The sequence below is a fragment of the Ceratotherium simum genome, chromosome 20 (genome assembly GCF_057802395.1).
Source record: "Ceratotherium simum simum isolate JZ-2026a chromosome 20, ASM5780239v1, whole genome shotgun sequence".
Classification (NCBI taxonomy): domain Eukaryota; kingdom Metazoa; phylum Chordata; class Mammalia; order Perissodactyla; family Rhinocerotidae; genus Ceratotherium; species Ceratotherium simum.
This window is the reverse complement of record NC_141919.1, coordinates 18,565,493-18,587,034: the sequence shown is the minus strand read 5'-3', so window position 1 is coordinate 18,587,034 and position 21,542 is coordinate 18,565,493. Positions and strand designations below refer to the sequence as shown.

Below are 21,542 nucleotides of genomic sequence, written 5' to 3'. Positions count from 1 at the left end.
CCATCCTGATGATCTACCTATACTTAGATTAATGTTTTAGATTAGCACTGAAATGAAAACATTGTATGTAAAAATTGTCTTTGAAAAATCAAAGACCTCTGAGAAGACATATACAATCCTCAAGGTCCATAAGCCCCAATTTTAGGAACTATCACCCTTAATGGAATTGCCATCTTAGGCTGGAGCACTCCACCATGCCTCTTCATTCACCATAATTATTCTCGCCTTGGGCTTTTGTTTATGCAGCTGACCTGCCTAGAATGGTCTACTTCTTTCTTTTCAGAAATTCCTCTAACTCCTACTGACCACATGGCTAATGCCCCCACACCTCTATGAAGGTTCCCCAGCCTTCCTGTCTTCCATGGTCTCTGATTTTTCAGAGCTTTTATCTTATATGGAACCAAAATTTATTCATACCATTATTTAGTTTATGAATATATGACTTGTTTCATCAAATTATTTCCCAACCAGAGTCTGGAGGAATTTTTCACTCCACAAAGAAATGAAGAAAATAAAGATGGAATGCTGGGTTTTTTAAAAGGTTTAATTAATTCAACCTCCAAAATTTTTTTTCCTGGAAGTATGCCTTTTCAATTGTTTTAATGTTAAAATGATTTTGCTTTTATAAAATGATAATTTGAGATATACAGAACAATCTCTCCCTCTCTTTCTTTCGCTATCTCTCTCTCTCTCCTAATGGAGAAACTGAACTCAGAAAGGTGAAGTAACCCCTTATGGTTACATTGTAAGTTCTGACTGAATTGTATCCGTCAGGATATTACAGGCAATAAGTAACAGGAAACTCAAATGAAATGTCTTATAAACAATACAGGAATATATGAAGAAGTCTTGAAGAAAGACCCCTATGCAAGGTTGATTTATTCAGTGGCTCAGTGATGTCATCTTGTATCCAGATTCTTTCTGTATTTCCCCCTCAGCCATCTTCAACTGGGTGGCTGTGGTTTCAAGGTGGCAGTCACGGTTCTAAATACCCTATGCAGACATGTCAGTGTTTGACAACGTGGGAAGAGATGGTCTCTTTCTGTGTTTATCTTTTGTAAAAGTGAGGAAATCTTTCTCAGAGGTTACCAGCAGAATTCTCCCTCAACTCATTGGCTAAAGATGTGTCACATGCTGAGGCCCAGACCAATCACTGTGGAAAAAGGAATGGGGTAAACATGATTGATTAGGATGTACCCCTGAGTTGTGTTTCCAGTTAGCTTTCCTGAGGAGTAGAAAACAGAACAAAATTGGGTTCTGCAAACACAAAAGAAGAAGGGGAAATTGTTGTCAATAAACAATCATTAAGGTCCACTATGCCAGACTAATTCTAGGCATCTTCCTACTGCACAAAATACTTGTTGAATGAGTAGAGGAAAGTACAAATATACGTGTAGGAGAAAGATATTAAGCATGTAAATTCAGGCATTGAGAAAAGGGAAATTGATTCCTCATTCCTTTCTTATAGCCATCAAATACCTCTATAATTTATGATAATGTGCATTTATATGTACCCTGTAACATTCCTCCTTCATTCTTCATTAGGGTGCTATACAGATAAACGAGATCTATAAAGTCATATACCATAAATATAAGTTTTTATCACAATATTGATTATTTAAACTCTATTTCTAAAGAACTGTAGAAATTTCATCAAAAGAAAAATGAAACTCTAGGAGATGCATAGAGAAGCCAAACAATTGCACAGATGTTTTTAAAGCAGCATTTTCCCAAAAATATATCAGAGCAGTAAAAATATATGAAAAAAGTTTCAGCTTCACTAGTAACCAAAGAAATGAAATTTTGCAGGAGAAACATTTTCAATCATCAAACTGGCAACTTTTTTCCTTAGGCTTGGTATTAGAGGTTGGTGAATGCATAAGGAAACAGACATTCCCATATACTGACAGAGGGATTGGAACTTGCTGCATCCTTTCTGGTTGTCATTTTAACAATATGTGACAAATGATTTTTAATTTTCTGTCTTAGCTAGACTTTAGGCTCACTGAGTATAAATCCCACTTGATCATGGTGTATGATCCTTTTAATGTATTGCTGTACTCAATTTGCCAATATTTTGTTGAGAATTTTTGCATCTACATTCATCAGTGATACTGGCCTGCAATTTTCCTTCTTTGTGTTGTCCTTGTCTGGTTTTGGTATCAGTAATGTTGGCCTCATAGAATGAGTTAGGAAGTGTTCCATCTTCTTCAATTTTTTTGGAATAGTTTGAGAAGGGTAGGTATTAAATCTTCTTTGAATGTTTAGTCGAATTCTCCAGAGAAACCATCTGGTCCTGGACTTTGTTTTTTGGGAGGTTTCTGATTATTATTTCAATCTCTTTACTTGTGATTTGTCTATTCAGATTCTCTTTTTCTTCTTGATTCAGTTTTGGAAGGTTGTATGAGTCTAAGAATTTATCCATTTCTTCTAGGTTATCCAATTTGTTGGCATATAGTTTTTCATAGTATTCTCTAATAATCCTTTGTATTTCTGTGGTATCTGCTGTAATTTCTCATCTTTCATTTCTAACTTTATTTATTTAAGTCTTCTCTCTTTTTTCTTAGTGAGTCTGTCTAAGGGTTTGTCATTTTGTTTATCTTCTCAAAGAACCAGCTCTTAGTTTCATTGATCCTTTCTATTGTTTTTTTAGTCTCTATTTCATTTATTTCTGCTCTAATTTTTATTATTTCCCTTCTTCTGCTGACTTTGGAGTTTATTTGTTCTTCTTTTTCTAGTTTTGATAGGTGTAGTTTAAGATTAAATATTTGAGATTTTTCTTCTTCTTTGTTGAGGTTGGCCTGTATTGCTATAAATTTCCCTCTCAGGACCACTTTTGCTGCATCCCATAAGAGTTGGTATGTTTTGTTTTCATTTTCATTTGTCTCCAGGTATTTTTTTATTTCTCCATTGATCCAATGGTTGTTCAATAGCATCTTGTTTAGTCTCCACATATTTGAATAAATTTAAGGAGGTGAAAGACCTATACACTGAAGACTATAAGACATTATTGAAAGAAATCAAAGAAGACATAAAGGAATGGAAAGATATTCCTTGATCATGGATTGGAAGAATAAACATAGTTAAAATGACCTTATTACCTAAAGTAATCTACAGATTCAATGCAATCCCAATCAGAATCCCAATGACATTCTTCATGGAATTAGAACAAAGAATCCTAAAATTTATACAGAACAACAAAAGACCCTGGATAGCCAAAGCAATCCTGAGAAAAAAGAACAAAGCTGGAGACATCACAATCCCTCACTTCAAAATATACTACAAAACTATAGTAATCAAAAAAGCAAACTGGCACAAAAACAGACACACAGATCAATGGAGCAGAATTGAAAGCCCAGAAATAAAACCACACATCTATGGACAGCTAATCTTTGACAAAGGAGCCAAGAACATAAAATGGAGAAAGGAAAGTCTCTTCAACAAATGGTGTTGGGAAAACTGGACAGTCACATGCCAAAGAATGAAAGTAGACCATTATATTGTGCCATACACAAAAATTAACTCAAAATTGATTAAAGACTTAATGTAAGACCTGAAACCATAAAACTCCTAGAAGAAAACATAGGCAGCGCACTCTTTGACACCCATCTTAGAACATCTTTTTGAATACCATGTCTACTCAGGCAAGGGAAACAAAAGAAAAAATAAATGGGACTACATCAGACTAAAAAGTTTGCAAGGCCAAGGAAATCATGAATAAAACTAAAAGACAACCTACCAACTGGAAGAAAATATTTGCAAATCATATATCCAACAAGGGGTTAATTTCTAAAATATGTAAAGAACTCATACAACTCAACAACAAAAAGACAAACAATCTGATCAAAAAATGGGCAGAGGGTATGAACAGACATTTTTTCCAAAAAATGTATACAGATGGCCAACAGGCACATGAAAATATGTTCAACATCACTAATTATTAGGGAAATGCAAATCAAAACTACAATGAAATATCACCTCACACCTGTCAGAATGGCTATAATTAACAAGACAAGAAATAATAAGTGTTGGCCAGGATGTGGAGAAAAGGGAACCCTCATACACTGCTGGTGGGAATGCAAACTGGTGCAGCCACTATGGAAAACAGTATGGAGATTTCTCAAAAAATTAAAAATAGAAATATCATATGATCCAGCTATACCACTACTGGGTATTTATCTAAAGAACTTGAAATCAACAATACAAAGAGATCTATGCATCCCTATGTTCATTGCAGCATTATTCACAATAGGCAAGATGTGGAAGCAACCCAAGTGCCTATCAACTGATGAATGGATAAAGAAGATGTGATATATACATATATATATACACACACATATACACACAATGGAATACTACTCAGCCATAAAAAAGACAAAATTGTCCCATTTGCAACAACATGGATGGACCTCGAGGGTATTATGTTAAGTGAAATAAGCCAGATAGAGAAAAACAAACACTGTGTGCTTTCACTGATATGTGGAAGATAAACAAAAACATGGATAAAGAGAACAATTGGTGGTTACCAGAGTGCAAGGGGGTGGGGTGCGGATGGATGGAAAGGGTAAAGAGATGCATATGTATGGTGATGGATAAAAACTAGACTATGGGTAGTGAGCATGATGCCATCTATACAGAAACTGATATATAATAATGTACACCTGAAATTACAGAATGTTATAAAGCAATATGACCTCAGTAAAAGAAAAAAAGAAAAAAAATTGCAGAAGATTAATAGCGCTGAAGATGTTCATAGACATATATTATCAAATCAAAAAAAGTTTCAAAATAGCATGATCTCTTTTGTTAAAAACACGGATATGTGGGGGCCGGCCTGGTGGGGTTCACTTGCTCTGCTCTGGTGGCCCAGGGTTCGCAGGTTCAGATCCCGGGCGCGGACATCCTCACTGCTCATCAAGCCATGCTGTGGCAGGTGTCCCACATATAAAGTAGAGGAAGATGGGCAGGGATGTTAGCCCAGGGCCAATCTTCCTCAGCAAAAAGAGGAGGATTGACAATGGATGTTAGCTCAGGGCTAATATTACTAAAAAAAAAAACAAACAAAAACACACAGATATGTGTAAATGCTTAGAAAAAATGCTGGAAATATATACAACAAAATGTGAACAGTGATTATTTCACTACAATGGGAATATAGCTGATTCTCTTTTATGTTTTTTATACTTAACGTATCATTTTTGTAACAAGGAAGAGAAGAATAAATGTTCTTTTATTCAAGTGAGTCATCTGAAAAAATAAATCTCTCTCCATTTGATTACTCCTAATCAAATGTCATTATTTTATTTTAGTAATGATGGCTTGATAAAGAGATACACTTCTCAACCAAACTAAGCAGAAAGAACCAATTAGTGGCATTTTTTGTGACAGATTGTGGGATGTTTTCCCACTGTGATTTCTGCAGCAAAGATACAGGTTTTTAAATGATGATTTAAAGCTTACCAAAAAGAGTCACAAATTGCTGTGTAAACTGTAGGAGCACATCCTTTACTTTTGACCCTCAAAATTTAATCTATTGTACTTGAAGTCAAGCTTCAACCTGGTATAATTAATATGCAAGAACAGCAACTTAATGTCTTGAAAAGCTGCTTGCCTGCTCCTCTTTCTTTGCCAGTGCTATTTAAAGAGCAGCGTAAGCACCCTTATCAATAGGATGTATCAGTCATATCAATAATTAGGAGCAACAGCAACACTTTTCTCAAAGATGTGCAGCATTTTTTTAGAAACTGTAAGCAAAACGGCATCTTTATGCAACTGAGTGATATTAGGGGTTGTATAGAAGCAGTGGGGTCTTTTGTTGTTTTCAATCCTTCTATGTCATTGTAGGTGAGAAACAAATCAAGTGATCCAGTAAAGATAAAACACGATATTTTTAACACGGCTCATTTGATGCACATATTTTTGAGAGTAAACTCGTGTTCCCTAAGACATACTTCATATTCCCTAATGTGTTCTATAAGGCTCACCATGTTTATCAGCAACCTTCAGGTAGCTTCCTGGGTTCTCCATGGTGGGTATTTAAAATTTTTTCTGCTTTTATCAAGGCTATGCTTCCACTGCCTGCCCCTTAACACATGACTTCAACACTTCTATCATTCAGAAAAATAGAAAGCATCGGGCAGAAACGGGCTCTACTTTGCTCTACTTAACCTACAAACTTACCTACCTTAGCAGCTACCCATTCACTCTCCTTTCTATGGTTAATTCCTCTACCTGTGCTTTGGCTCACGTCTTCCCCTGCCTTCTCAGGGACTGTACTCCACAAATTAGCCCCCTCTCCTACATCTTCAGCTTCTGACTTCAACCATGGCATTTCTATATCCTCTTGAATAGTATATGAATAGCATTAATAAAATGGCAATTCCCACTTACTGAGCATTTAGTCTGTACCAGGCACAGAGCTAAAGGCTTTTAAATCTATTAACTTATTTCTTTCAACCTCTTTTTAAGGTTGCTGCTGTTTTCCATGTTATGCAGATGAGGAAACTGAAGCTCAGAAAGGTTAAGCACCAGCTAAGATTGCGAACACATATGTGGCAAAGTAGGGATTGAAACCAAACTTTGTCTGATTACAAGATTATATCTTAACCATTTTGTTATTCTGTACTTGTTCATCTCTGAAAACCCTCTCTCGGACCCAGTTTCTATCTCATCATAGACAAATTTCCTGAAAGACTTGTATTCACTTGCTGTCTCTGCTTCACTTCTCACACCTCAACCCACTGCAGCCTGGCATGGGCCCCACAACATCAGTGAAACCCTCCAGGCAGCATCATCAAGTAGCTTCTCATTTCTAAAGCCACAGAGTCTTCTGAGTCCCTTCATTAACTTGACTTGTAGCAGCTTTTGACTCTGTTGACAGCTCTCTCCTTGAAACATTCTCTTCCATGGCCTTTCATAAAACTCCCCCTTTGCTAGTTTTTCTCCTACTTAATCAATCTTTGGGGTTGTGAGTTGCTTCTTTTTTCTCTGTCTGGCCCTTATGTGTTAAAATTCCTCAGATCTGTCTTCTTTTTATTACAAATACAAATATTTTCATTACAAATACTGTCCTGGGGATCTGATTCACTCCCGTGGCTCTACTTCTATTTGCTGATGAATCTCACATTTCTGTCTGAAGCCCAAGTCTCTATCCTGACCTTCAGACCTGAATATCTGCTGCCTGTTTCACATCTGACTTTACATGTTCCACAGGCACAGGAGCAGAGCAGTGAGGTACTGAGGGCATCCTGTCTAGACTCAAACTGCTGGGCTTGAATCCTGGCACCACCACCTAGTACCCTGTACCTCTGGGCATTTATCTCTCTGGATCTCCATTTCTTCACCTCACCCGCACTTACCAAGTACACACACAAACACACACCCATATATGATTTTTCTCTTTTTAAGACAAACAGGTCTTATAAAAATAAAGACACTACTATATCATTGCAGGTTATTTTTCATAATTATTATGCAGGCCACCTGCCACTCCATCAAGTGAGAAAATGATGTTATGTCCTTTATTTTAATATTGTGGTATCCTATTTATTATGGATCAAAAACTATAAAAGAGAGAGAGAGAGAAGAGAGGGAGGGGTATAAATTATTCACTAAGAGGGACTTGTTGCATTCCCACAGATTAGTACTCAGTAAATAATAATCAAGACTCATATTTTGGGGCCAGCCTGTGCGTGAAGTGGTTAAGTTCGTGCACTCCATTGTCATGGGCCTGGGGTTTGCGGGTTTGGATCCCTAGTGCGGACCTACACACCGCTTGTAAAACCATGCTGTGGTGGCGTCTCATACACAAAATAGAGGAAGATTGGCTCAGATGTTAGCTCACGGACAATCTTCCTCACCAAAAAAAAAAAAAAAAAAAGTCACATTTCTCAAATCTGGTGATCATCAGAATCACCACGGAGAATTTCAGACATATGCATGTGGATTTTTCTCCACACTTACCGAATCAAAAATCTCTGGAGATAGGAGGCAGGAATATGTGCACTTTAAAGCATTCAGCTGATTCTGATGATCAATCTTATTTGGAAACCACAGAGGGGAAAGTTTTAACCTCCAGTATAATAAAATATTTATTACCTTCTTTAGAACAAATGAAAACTATTTTTAGAGCTGTCAGATTTTTTATGTTTGAATCCTGGATAATTTGAAAGAGAGGACACAAAAGACTCATCATTGACCTAGATAAAGACTACATTTATCAATCTCCTTTGTAGTGAGATGTGACCATGTGATTAAGTTCTGCCAATTGGATGAGAGTGGAAATGAGGTATGCAAATTAGGGTCTTGCCTTTCAAGCAGCCATTTCTAATGGTTTTTGTTCCATGGATCCTTTTGGCAGCCTGGAGAAGCCTAAGACTCCTTCTTAAAATTTTTTTAGCAGCCGGCCTAGTGGTGCAAGCAGTTAAGTGTGCGTGCTCCACTTTGGCGGCCCAGGGTTCACAGGTTCGGATCCCGGGCACGCACCAATGCACCACTTGTCAAGCCATGCTGTGGCAGCGTGCCATAAAAGGTAGAGGAAGATGGGCATGGATGTTAGCCCAGGGCCAATCTTCCTCAGCAAAACAAGAGGAGGATTGGCATCAGATGTTAGCTCAGGGCTGATCTTCCCCCCCCCAAAAAAAATTTTATATGCATAAAATAAAACACTTAGAATTACAAAGGAGACCAACTATATGACATCCTGTTATCAAAATACTAAAAGAATAAATTTGTGATACAGTGATTTGAATGTTTATCAACACATTCAACAACAAGATTTTGCAGCAGGTTAATGGCAGAATTATGAACATTAGGGTTCCTGGGGGTGAGGGTGTGAGAGATATTTCAGGGTAGGGTAATGTCTTAGATTCAGAGCACTTAGGTTTCTCGGGCTTCTAAGAGTGAATGGACTGTATTCTCATGTTTCTTAGACTCTAGAAACTTCTAAGTTTGTCCCCATCCTACCCAAACTGTTTCCTCAACAGTTACTTAGAGGAAAATTGTCGATATATAATGGGTATGGCTTTTCTATGAATTAGGAAGGTAAAGGGTGGGTTCAGGAATGTTTTTAAATAAAGGCAGGGGCCTTTTATAGTATTCTGACTCTGGTTTACTGAATTTTGTTAACTTGACTGAAAGAAGTGATATTTCCTTTATTAGGCTCCTCAGTACCTAGTTCGTTTATCCATCCATCCATCCATCCATCCATCCATCCATCCATCCATCTATCCATCCATCCAACAAACATTTTTTAGCATCTGCTATACTCCAGACACTATGCTGGGCTATCTAATAAATTGGTGGCTAATAAATTGATGACTCACAAACTTGTCAGGTTGAGTAGTAGTTATTGACCTGTAGTGACAGCCAAATGGCATTTCAACCTTAAGTCTGACCACATCTGCTTGCCCAGTTAGATTAAGATAGGAATTAGGTTTACAAAGAATTGTAATGTGATATTGAGGAACTGGTTGGTTTTTTGCTCCCTATTTCAAGTTTGTCCTAAAATCCACCTGATCTATTCTGAGAGTATTTGGGTCTCTCTTTGAGCAAACTGCCAGCCTGCAATAGTCAGATCAATTCAAAGAGAGCATACAAAGTCATTCCTAGGAAATTTCCCAGAATAAAAAATTCTCTGTGACCCTAATCATTCAAACTGGCCATTGCATGGTTCAAAATTATTAGGAATTCTGTTGCATCCTAAATTTTCATTTATTTATGTCTAACTTTGCCTGATCTTTTTAAAACTGCATGACACTTGCTTTATCTAATGGGCTGCTTAACTTGGAGTGGAGTAGAAATTATATCCCTTTTTTAAAAAAAAAATAAGCATTTGAATCCAATTGAGTCAAAACCAGTTTTTTATTTTAAATTGATTGATGGGAAAATAAATCTCTTCTGAAATGAAAAACAAAGATATGAAAGTAAATCTTTCCTGGGAGAATCTACAATATGTCTGTGGGCTTAGTTCTTTCCTTTCTCGCTAGTCCTTGAACATTCTCTCAAGTTATCCACTTACATCATCATTGTGAGGACCAAGTGAAGTGATGTACGAGGCTGGGCCCTGTAAACCCTACTGCTCTATGCAAAAGTAAGGTATTGTCACTATCAACTGATCACCTAGGAAATCATTTCCTCCAAAAGAGGTTAAATGGTTTTCTCCATTCAGTTTCTGTGCATCTGTTTATCCTTTCTTTCTGGCCTGTTTGTACTTTTTCTTATCCATGTGTGACTGTAAATCATTTGTTAGAGAGGACTTTGAATCTTATCCCAGTTCTGTCAGCTATCCTGCTTGTTGGTTTCATTTGAGCCAAAGACTTTCATATTTTCCTGTTTAGTGGTTTCCTGGATTTTTGTTATTAGTTACCCACATCCCCACAGAAAAGGGACTTTTGATAAATGGAAAATAATTTCACATGAAAAGGAGGTGAATGTGACTGGCATAGAAATGAATAGGTAAGATAAAGGAGAGTTGCATGGCTGCTTCTGCACCTGCCTGTTACACCATATTATCCTTGATATATTTACAGAGCTATCTCTATAATTAAGTGAATGGAAAATGGCAAATGTGCTCATTCACCATTCTGTGTTCTCTCTTTTTTTGTGTGTGAGGAAGATCAGCCCTGAGCTGACATCCGATGCCAATCCTCCTCTTTTTGCTGAGGAAGATCAGCCCTGAGCTAACATCCGTGCCCATCTTCCTCTACTTTATATGGGATGCTGCCACAGCATGGCTTGACAAGCAGTGCGTCGGTGCGCACCCGGAATCCAAACCTGTGAACCCCGGGCCGCGGAAGCAGAGTGCACGCACTTAACCACTGCGCCACCAGGCCAGCCCCCACCATTCCGTGTTCTCTTAAATAAGGGGTTCAAATACTGGAATGGTGGAATGTGGTAGGGTGGGAGTGTGTTGGATGGCTCTATTGCCATTTTTCTGAAAAGTTTGCTTTATATTGGCAATCTCTTTGCTAATTGTAATAGTAATAATGATAATTTAAAAACAACTACTGTCATTTTTGAGCACTTGCCACGTGCTAGGCATTTTATATCCCTTATCTTCACAACCACAATGGAAGATAGATGCTATTATTCACTTTCCAATGCTGATATGTACACATATATATATATAATATCCTATAATAAACATATAATGTTGATATAATTAGAGTGGACCAGTTATTTGCCTTAGGATTTCGACAGTTCCTTGTAGGAGTTCTTTACCGGTTTTCAAGCCAGCTCTAAACCCTCACAGGAGTCCTGTGAGACAGGCTGGCAGCCAGCATCTTTACATAAGCAGGGCCTGAGCCTGATTCAGTTGTTTGCCTAGCACCTAACTTATTTTTAGAATGCAATAAGTGGTAATAAAAATAAAATAGTGAATAACAATATAATCAAAACAATACAAATTCACTTCTGAGGTCAGTGGCGGGGGTGGAGGGACTGTCTCACTGGAGTATCTTTTAGAGTGTCTGAAATATGCCCTTGCCTGGCAATGAAAGATGGAATAAAATTACACCAATTTTAGCTTTTTTTTTGCCTTTGGTGAGTAATATTGTCCCTGAGCTAACATCTGTGGCCATCTTCCTTTATTTTTTGTATGTGGGACGCCCCCACAGCATGGCTTGATAAGCAGCCTGTAGGTCCGTGCCTGGGATCTGAACCGGCGAACCCTGGGCCACCAAAGCGGAGCACACCGACTTAACCACTACGCACTACCAGGCCAGCCCCAAGCTTTCTTTTGATTAAAAAAATATTCAAGCTTTCAACAGAATGGGCCAGCAGCCACTCTCCATGAGTAAGCCCAGAGAATAAGCCGGGCACAACTGGATTCTCCACTGACTGCTTCACTCCTCCTGGAATGTTGGCTGTGGCGTACTGAGCTCGTTCTGCCCACTCTACCTCCAGACCCTGGGGCATCCTCTAGCTGTGTCCACTGTTCTCAGGTAGTGTTAATCACTACCCCTCTGCTTCCAGACCAAGTTAGAACCTGCTGGCACATAGAATGAAGTCAGGGATGTACTGAAGAAGAATTATTGGTGGGGACCCACACAGGGCTCATGGCATCTGCTGCAGTATCTTTTCCTCATTCCATATCCTGGCCTTCAGTCTTACAGCTCCAGATGTTGCTAGAGGCCCAGAATTTCCCAGATGTAGGGAGACAGAGTAATGCTTACTTAGCCTACATCAGACTCCACGTAAACACCAAAACTCTAGCATATTTAACTGACAACGAGAAATGTAACTGCCAAAAAGAATCTCGGCTAATGAAATCTGCATGAGCAGCCAAACGTCAAGAGCGAGTGGCTTGGTTAGCATGAAGCAGGGCAAGGGAGCTGGCAGAATGAGCTGCATTTTAAAGGCCCCAGGTTATATCAGCCTGGGATCAGGCTGCCACCAAGATGGGAAAAGGCAAATTCTTGAGCCAGAGCATTTCCTTCCCTGGAAATTCTCTGCCCTGGAGATGACTTGTGTCTGCTGGAAATTGTTGGATGACACTGGAAATATTTCCCCTGGACTCTAGCACCTTCCCCCAACACACTATGCTAAGCAGGCACTAAGAGAAAGATAGTTAAACACCAAACTCCTACAGCACATAGACATAGAATGCCCTTATTCTAATCCTGCATTCACAGTAGCAAGTGATCATCTTTCTGAAATAAGACACCAAGTAGTTTTCTTTAGTTCATATAGTGAGAGAATAAAGGTGGTAGGTTAAAGTAAGCCAAAAAAAGAGTGGGCAGGGTAAGGGTGGGGTGCAAATCTCATATAGATATCTTTCAATGTTTAATGGCTTATTGATGTAGATAACAGCTGTTTTAAAAAACAGATTCTCCCAGGAAGTTTAAATCTACCTAATATTCATAGCTTAGTGCATTTAAGTGAATAATCTTTTGGTGAGGTCTAAAGCTTGATTTACAGTGAGTGATGATTAAGAACTTTCCATAAGGAGAAGCCGAGACCTACAGAGCTGAAGACACACAACTAGTTAGAGGCAGAGGCAAAATCTACACTTGCTTTTCTTAATTCTCAGTCCAAAGTTTTTTGCACAGTTAAGCACAACTTATTTTTCTCCTAATGTCTGTTGATATACAGCAAATAAGGAAAGAGAATTTTCGTTTGCGAGAGAGGGAGAGGGAGCAGGGGTGCTTTTTTGAGACTGAGACATTGGTAGGGGCAAGTGGACCTGAGAGGAGCCGCAGTGGAAGGTCATAGGGTGCAGAGAGCACCATGCGGACATCTTCATTTCTGCCATTTTCCTAGAGCTGGTCACCAGCCTTCTCCTGCTGCAAGGGTTTTTGGTAGATTTTTGTTCTGCTACTTCAACTGCATCAGCTTTGTAAAACACAAAACACTCAGCGTCAAGTACATGAGTGGAAAACAGCCATGGAAGATGATGACACTGAGACCTGGAGATTCTGGTTAATGATAACTTACGAGAGTGCGGCAATCTCATTTTACTTCATTCTATAATTATTGAGCCCCTGTGCTGAGATAGGCACTGGGCCTAACCCAGAGGACACAAAGATAAATAGCACCTGTCTCTGCCCTCAAGAAGCCATGGTCCAATAGAGGAGATTTTCACTTAGGCGATTATAGTACTGCATCTTATACCCAATGATCCAAGGGTGCATAAGGCATGGTGATAACATGGAGATAGGAGAACATAAATCTATTGGGAGTGGTCAAGGAAGGCTTTTCAGAGAAGATGATCTATGAACTGGATTTTGGGTAATGAATAGGACAGTACAAATTAAAAAAAAAGGTAGGCGCTGAGTCATCCAAACTTACTACCATAATACACAGGCTGTTGCTGATAACAGGCTTATCAGGCTGAGCATTTTTCTACAATTGTCTGCACACATTGAGTCTAAACTCTTTATCCTGGCATTCTTGAGCTTCCGTTCATTCCCTAATTCATTATCATTTATTGAGAATCTATTATGTGCTCATTGCTAGAGATAAAAGACAAGTTAGGGGAGCTATTTGCCCTGGAAGAACTCACAGTACAGTGTAGTGATTCTCAAGCCTGGCTGCAGTTTAGAATCGTGGGAGAGCTTTTAAAATATAAGAGTGCCCAAGCTCTACTTCCAAATGTACAGCTCAAGCTAAAAACCACTGGTGGAGTGAGACAGACATACATGTGAACAGACCACTAGGTGTGGTTCTATATGATGAAGGTTCCCAAGGGGTTATGGGAATAACAAGGCAGGCACCCAGCCCAGCCCGAGGCTGGGGAGAGAGTCCAAGAAGGCTTTACTGTGAAAATGATTCTTGCTTGAGCTGAGTTGTGAAGAGTCAGTAGAGTTTAATTAGGCAAATGATGTGAGGGAAATGTTCCAGGCAGGTAAAGGGGCCTGAGCAAACACTCAGAGGTTTCCTTTTTCTACATCTGCCATTCTCCTTGCCTCTCATCCCCATTCACAACCATGGCTGTAAGCTGTAACCACATCCCATCGCACCCCAGCTTCATGGGCCCTGTGCTGTAGCTTTGCCACCTACTTGCCACTCCTGAGCATGCCATGCATTTTCCCTTTGCGGCAATGCCCTTCCCGTATTACTTTTTAAAAAGCTTACTCGTCCTTCAAAGCCTAGCTCTAGTTGCACCCTCTAAACCAGGAGTCAGAAAACCATGGCCTGTGAACCAAATCCAGCCCGCCGCCTGTTTTTATAAATAAAGTTTTACTGGAACATTGCCATGGTCATTTGTTCCAGTATCATCTATGGCTGCTTTCACGTTACAGTGGCAGAATTAAGTAGTTTCAGAGATGGTACGGCCTCCAAAACTCTGTCTTCGAGATAATTGCTATTGAACCATTCTGTGCTTCAATTTCCTTATGAGTATCATAACAATAATTACAAAAGTCACAACATGTTTTTATCATGATTAAATGAGATGCTGTGTATTTGGTGGACGCTGTGATGTGCCACCCTGGTCCCTCTTCAGAATGAGGATTTATTCCCCCAGTTGTCAAAAGATAGCACTTAGCTGTCAGCCTTCTGCTGTATTGGAAGAAAACTTTACCTCAGGTCATGACTCTTTTCTGGGGTAGCCCTCATCAAATGACTTATTATTCTGGGAGGTATAAAGACTTGGTTGCTTAACGCCCAACTTGAATCTGTCTGAAGAGCCATCTCAGTACCAGAGCTCACCTATGGATCATGGAAATTCAGTCTTTTCCTGTGCCCAATCCTGCTTCTCAGCACAGGTGTTGATCCCAAGTGCACTCCCTAATTCCTTCTCAGGGTCTGCATCCAGTGATCCCAACCCGTGACAGTAGGTACCAGATTGGTCCACGAGCACAGACACTAAGATGGCGTTTTGGAGCTGATCACCATCTCCTGGCTGCCAGTGAGAATGCTGTTACTGGTAGGTGGAACACGCATAGCCCAGGCATCTGTGCAGTTGTTAACACTCCCACCAGTTGTCACCTGGGATGTATACCAGTGGAAGGGGATGCACTGGCTGGTGCGAGATATCAGGCATTTGAGAAATAAGAGGGAAATAGTATTCAAGGACGGTGAATTGGCTCGCTGTTGTTATGCCCCACTGATGTCCTGGGAAAAGGTAGCAAAAAGCTGAGATTGATTAATCAGCAATTAAATGCTAAGCGTGAAGGCCAGAGGGCCTCCCTGGAAACATACAAAGAGGCTCTCATCTCTTAAATTGGGAGGAGAAGGAGTTCAAATATGAGGACCAAGGCCAGGATTTAATTGTAAGAGTAGCTGAGGCAGGTCTGTAATGTCAAGGTCGGGCAAGTGAGCCCCTGACACAGGGATGGGTACATCTGTGTTGATTCCCCCCCCAAGACTCTTGAATCTCTAGAATACCCTGAACCCTCTGAGCCTGCACAAATGGCCCACTCCAGTAAGGGCTTGATACACACACACACGCACACACACACACACAAACACACACAAAATGCTTGAATTTAATGCAGAGGCCTCTCCTCTGCAAGGTATTATGTACTCTCTTCAGGATCTCCCCATCTCCCTTCCCAACAACCAGGTCAATAACTGGGGTAAGTCACAAAATAACTTTGCCAAGGACTTGCTTGGACTGCTAAGGGAGGGAAAGAACTATACCTCCTCTAGTCCAATTTCAAGAACAGCCAACTGGGAGAATACGCATGGGACTGGATTCTGAGGGTGACCAACCAAGGAGGGTGGAAGATAAATTTGGGTACAAGAGAGTTGACCAATATGAGAGCACTCGCTCACAATACAGGATGTAATACTACCCTGGCGAGGACACGAGAGAGGGTGTGAGCGTGTTGTAGGATGGCTCCTAGAAGCATGGAAAAAGCAATGACCCATATTAAGTGAGGTAGAAATAATGGAATTGCTGTGACCAACAGCAGTACACAATAGAGAAAGGGAAGAACCTGTTTGGCACTTCTTTTCCCTTGCCCAATTTGATAGCAAATGACCTATGCGGCAATCTCAATCTATTTTTATTATTGCTATATCATTCTGAAGATCTCCAAATCAATCAAGAGGATGCAGATTGATGTCAAGAATAGTACTCCAAGAATGTCCCATAGGGACCCACTAGCCCAGATACACCAAGAGACTCCCAGGCCATTGATGGTTCTGCTGGACTCAAGTAGTTATAGTTCCTGGAGTCCCCTCACCTCCCACCACCCCCCATCCCCATCCAGAACAATGTCCCTGTACATGGCCTAATGGTCCAGATTTGTGGCTCTGGCTTACAAGACCCAGTTATGCAGGGCAGTCCCGGATGTTTGTACCTGACTATGAGATGGGGCCCATCATTTCCAAGGACAAAGTAACAGAGGAAGACAAGGAGGCAGCTAGGTGTACCCCGAGTGATGATCAATTTCAGAAGAACTATTCCTTTCTGATAACAGAAGTAATTTTTGCTCAGGAGGCAATCTCTGAGCTTTCTTTTTTTTGGCTTTAATCTATATTTTCTATTGATTTGCAGGTTCCAGCATATCAGCTATTTTTCACAAATTCTTCTCTATTTTAAAAATCAGCCATGTGTATAGTTTGGATACTACTTGGACATCCCTTACGTATACGATCATTGTTCTTTGGGAATGTCAAGCTGAGAATGCTTGCTTTTAGATTAGCCAAGTGACCTTAGCCCACAGAGAAATTATTCCCTGGTCATTTGTTTTTAAACTCTGTGGCCTTCCGGCATCCTGATTTCCCATGGGCAGAACAGATGTTCACTCTGGTTACAATTTAAGGAGAATTAGGAAAGCTCCCTCATTTCTTCTTCTACTAACTGGCTTCCTAGAAATATTCTCCCAAACAATGCTAGAAATTCTACTATAATAAAACACTACCGTAACTCTACGAATGGGGTCCAAAATAGTCACTCTGTATAATGCAGTGCTGCTTGAGTGCAAAGTTCAAGATGTAAGCCAGGGGAGCCTGCTGTGAAGACTGAAGCCAATGCCCAATCCCATTATATTGGAATCTGAGCTATCACAGGAGTGAGCGTGTTATCAAGTTTCATTCAATGTTTAGCAATCTGGTCCTTTGGGTTATGCATTGAACTCTCCCTGTGTTTCTCATTTATTGCATAAGAACCTATCAGATTCTCTCTTTGTTCCTTGTCAAAGAGTGGAAACCACTGTTGTAATGGGGAGCAAGAAGACCATGAAAAAGAGAATAAGTGGAAAGGAACAGGAAGGGGCTTGGCAAATAGGGATAAACACCAGTTTTTGGCTGAAAGAGTTTGCTCAAATAAAAGACTAAATAGAGTGATGGAAAGAGCCATGACCTAATTGCCAAAGGTCTGAAGATCTTAGAGAACCAGTATTGTGATCTTGGACATGGCATTTAATGTTCCTTTTTCTCAGTTCCTTCACCTGTAAAATGCAAATACTATGCCTGCCCTGCCTTCCTCCCTGGCTGATTGTGAGACCCAAATTTATATTTCTGAAGACACTCCATAAACCATACTGTGCTCTAGGAAGGTACTTGATTGTTGTTATGGGTTTGTAAGCATGCATAAATCCTCCCTCAGAATCTATTGGGAAAGAAGTTGGGTACATAGAACTGAATTAATGTTTAGGAGACATATCAAGAAGTAAAGCTTCCCTTTGAGAATTCTGCCTAGTAGCAATCCTGGTGCTCCTATTACAGAGCTGAGGACACCCCAGTTCACCAGACTCCTTTGGGGGAACTGCAGTGCTGGCAAAGAAGGTGGTTGGTCCGGGTCCCATGGGTCTATGGTATGCAATAACTCAGATTTCTTGTTGATTACTTCCCTGCTGAGTGATACTTCTCTGGAGCCACAAGGTTCTACAGTTTAGGGAAGACATTGTCAGCTAAATACAGAGTTTCTGCTGCACCTATTCTGTTTGTTTGCACATCAGTATCCACAATTAGCTATTCATTTGCAAGACTGACCCATTTTTACATCCTCTTCTGAATAAATACATTTTTACCCAAGAAAGAGTTAAGATGTGGTCCTGAACATCATGGCTTATTTTTTTCTTTGAGTTTTCAATTTCAATTAACAAAAATAATCACATGATCAAATAACAAAAATAACAATAATATTTGAGCACATTCTGTATTCCAACTACTGTCCTAAGAATTACATGTATATTATTTCATATTAGGTCATTGATTTCTTTGGCACACAATAACTCTGTGAATGGCATTAGACTTTGAGAAATAACTGATACATTGGATTAAAAACTAAGAAGGTGATCATCATTAAGGATAATGTAAAGCCTTGGATTTAGGTTCAGAAAGTCAATTACATTTGTGTAGCATTCATGCTAATAACAGTTAGGCTAGAAAAGATTGAAAAGTACAGTATGTCTAAATAACATGATATGGCTGCTACTGGAGTAGGTGTAACCTTAGGCTGCATGAATAGAAACATCCTGTTCAGATCTAGGAAGACATGTTTTAATGTATTCAACATTGGATGTATGTTGTGAAAATATTGCAACAGTTCTAGGTGTCTTCCTTTAAATGAGATATTGGCCAGGCAGTGAGAGGCAACAGAGACATTTACTGAGGATCTACCATGGACCAGGTTATGTGCTAGGTATTATCCAAATCTCACAACATCCCTGTGAAGCATTTTTAAAGAAAGCTGCAGCAACTGTACCTCAGAGGGGTTAATAAGTTGTTGGTAGTGAAGCTGAGATTTGATCTCAGACTGATGTAACTCAAAAGCTCACATTCACACGGAAGCGAGCTACCTGGGGGTGGGAATGAACGGAGGTAGGTGAGAGTAGACAAGAAGTGAATTAACATTTATTAGGCATCTACTATTTGCTAGACATGCATACTTCCATAGCCCCAATTAATACAACAGTTCAATGAAACAGGTATTATCACATCCCCATTTTTAATATGAGAAAACTGAGGTTTAAAGGGCTAAATAACTCACCTAAGATCACCTAATAAGTAAGCGGTGGAATCAAGATCAGGCTACTCATCTATTTGATTCCGTAACATAGTTTGCTATGGTTTCCCCAACTTCAGAAATTACATATGGCACCTATATTGATTTTGCCCAATCTGTAAATCTGCATTGTTATTTACTTAATTTTTTTTAAATCTCACTTTTTAAAACTGACACTCAATTATTTAACTAAAAAACTGTATACAAAACCACAAAGGAGAAACAAATTATGCTAAATCTATAAAAGAGAAACCAGCGTCTCTTGCCACAAACAGGAAGAAACCATAAACATAAATACATTGTAAACAAAATAATGTTGTTGGAATCTAGCTAGATACTATTGCCTGCAGAAAGTTCTAACTCTGAGGTGTCCTCTCTCTTTGTTAAAAAGGGAAATTATCAAGGTTACTAAACCTTTTAGTATCAAACTGAGGTCTCCTTAACTTAAGGAGGATTGAAAAATTCAAATAGAAGTAATTTTCTCACTGTAATAATGTGTAATTCAATGTTGTTTAATGTAGTGTCTGTTGGATAGTTAAAATCATCTCCTAAACCATCTAGAGAGATCTCACGTTCCACCAGTTGCTCACATCCAATGTTTTTGAATATACTTTTTACCATTCTTCTTCTTCTTTTTTTTTCTTTGGTGAGGAAGATTGGCTCTGAACTAAGATCCGCTGCCAATCTTCCTCTTTTTGCTTGAGGAAGATTGTCGCTGAGCTAATATCTGTGCCAATATTCCTCTATTTTGTATGTGAAATGCCGCCACAGCATGGTTTAATGAGCAGTGTGTAGGTCCATGCCCAGGATCCAAACCTGTGGACCCCAGGCCGCTGAAGCGGAGTGCGCAAACTTAACCACTACACCACTGGGCCAGCCCCTCTTTACCATTCTTAATTGCCTAGAAGAATAGTGGGATGATTAACGTGGTGGGAAAAAAAGACTTAGGACAATCACCACCACTTTCAAATCCTGGAAGGCTGGCATGTGAGAGGTAGTACTGAATTCTTCTTTCTTGCTCAAGAAAGTCGAACCAGGACAAAATACGTGACATTCTGAAATGCAATTTTCAGCTCAATATAATATACAATATGAACATTAAAACTAACAAAGGAAATGGCCGTTGCTCAAAGAACTGATAGCAGGCCATCTTCCAAGATTGATGTAAAAGAACTGATTTTATTGTTTGGGAGATTGGAGTCAAATTCAAGATCCTTTAGAACTTTAAGATCCTTTTCAACTCCATCATTCTCTAAGACTCCATGTTGCTTCTAGTAGCTCAAATATCTCTGGACATTTAGATCTTATGGCTGAGGATCTTACTCTAGACAAAGATTGTTCAACCTCAGCACTATTGACGTTTTGGACTAGATAATTCTTTGTCGTAGGAGACTGTGCTGTGCATTGTAGGATGTTTAGCAGCATCCCTGGCCTCTATGCACTAGATGCTAGTAGTACCCCTAAGTTATGACAACCAAAAATATCTCCAGACATTGCCAAATGTCCTCCAGAGAGCAGACCACCTTTGGTTGAGAATCATTGCCCTAGATCCACTTCTCTCTGTGCATATTTACTCTTCTGAGATAGGAATTAATAAGAAGTTTCTTAAATATTTGTATCTCATGCATACCTTTATCATTGCACTTAATGCATCCAACAAACATCGATTGAGTACAACATGCCAGATGCTGCGTTGAGCACTGTGGCTGCAGTGGTAGAGACAGACCCAGTCCACACAGAGCTCTATGGTGGGTGGATGGGGTTGCAGGGGTTGAGGGGAGAAGAGACAGACCTGTCTGCAGCTTATCATAGTTAACCCGTGTTCTTGTCTGTTTCCACCATTATCTTGTGAGCTTCTTAAAGGATTAAAGGATCTTAAAGGATATATGTAGTTGTATATCCTAGTTGTAGGTCCTTCTAGTTCTTCTATGTGGGACGCTGCCTCAGCATGGCTTGATGAGCAGCGAGTAGGTTCGCGCTGGGCATCTGAACCAGCAAAACCCGGGCTGCAGAAGCGGAAGGTGTGAACTTAACTGCTGTGCCACTGGGCCAGCCCTGAAAACCATATCATTTTAATCTTCTGATTCCCAGGGCCTAGGTGAATGCCTGGAATATAGTGGGTCCCCAACAAGTGTTTGCTGAC

General features: G+C 39.7%; 1 protein-coding gene and 1 long non-coding RNA gene across 2 annotated transcripts in view; one reads left to right on the top strand and one right to left on the bottom strand.

The window, feature by feature from the left end:
• GDA (guanine deaminase) overlaps positions 1-21,542 on the top strand; it is a 208,705-nt gene that overhangs the window by 83,810 nt on the left and 103,353 nt on the right. The gene's annotated exons all lie outside the window — the stretch shown is intronic.
• LOC147914371 (uncharacterized) overlaps positions 626-21,542 on the bottom strand; it is a 29,253-nt gene continuing 8,336 nt past the window's right edge. Inside the window, exon 3 of the long non-coding RNA XR_015555307.1 lies at positions 626-1,153. This is a non-coding gene — a long non-coding RNA (uncharacterized LOC147914371). The remainder of the gene's footprint in view (positions 1,154-21,542) is intronic.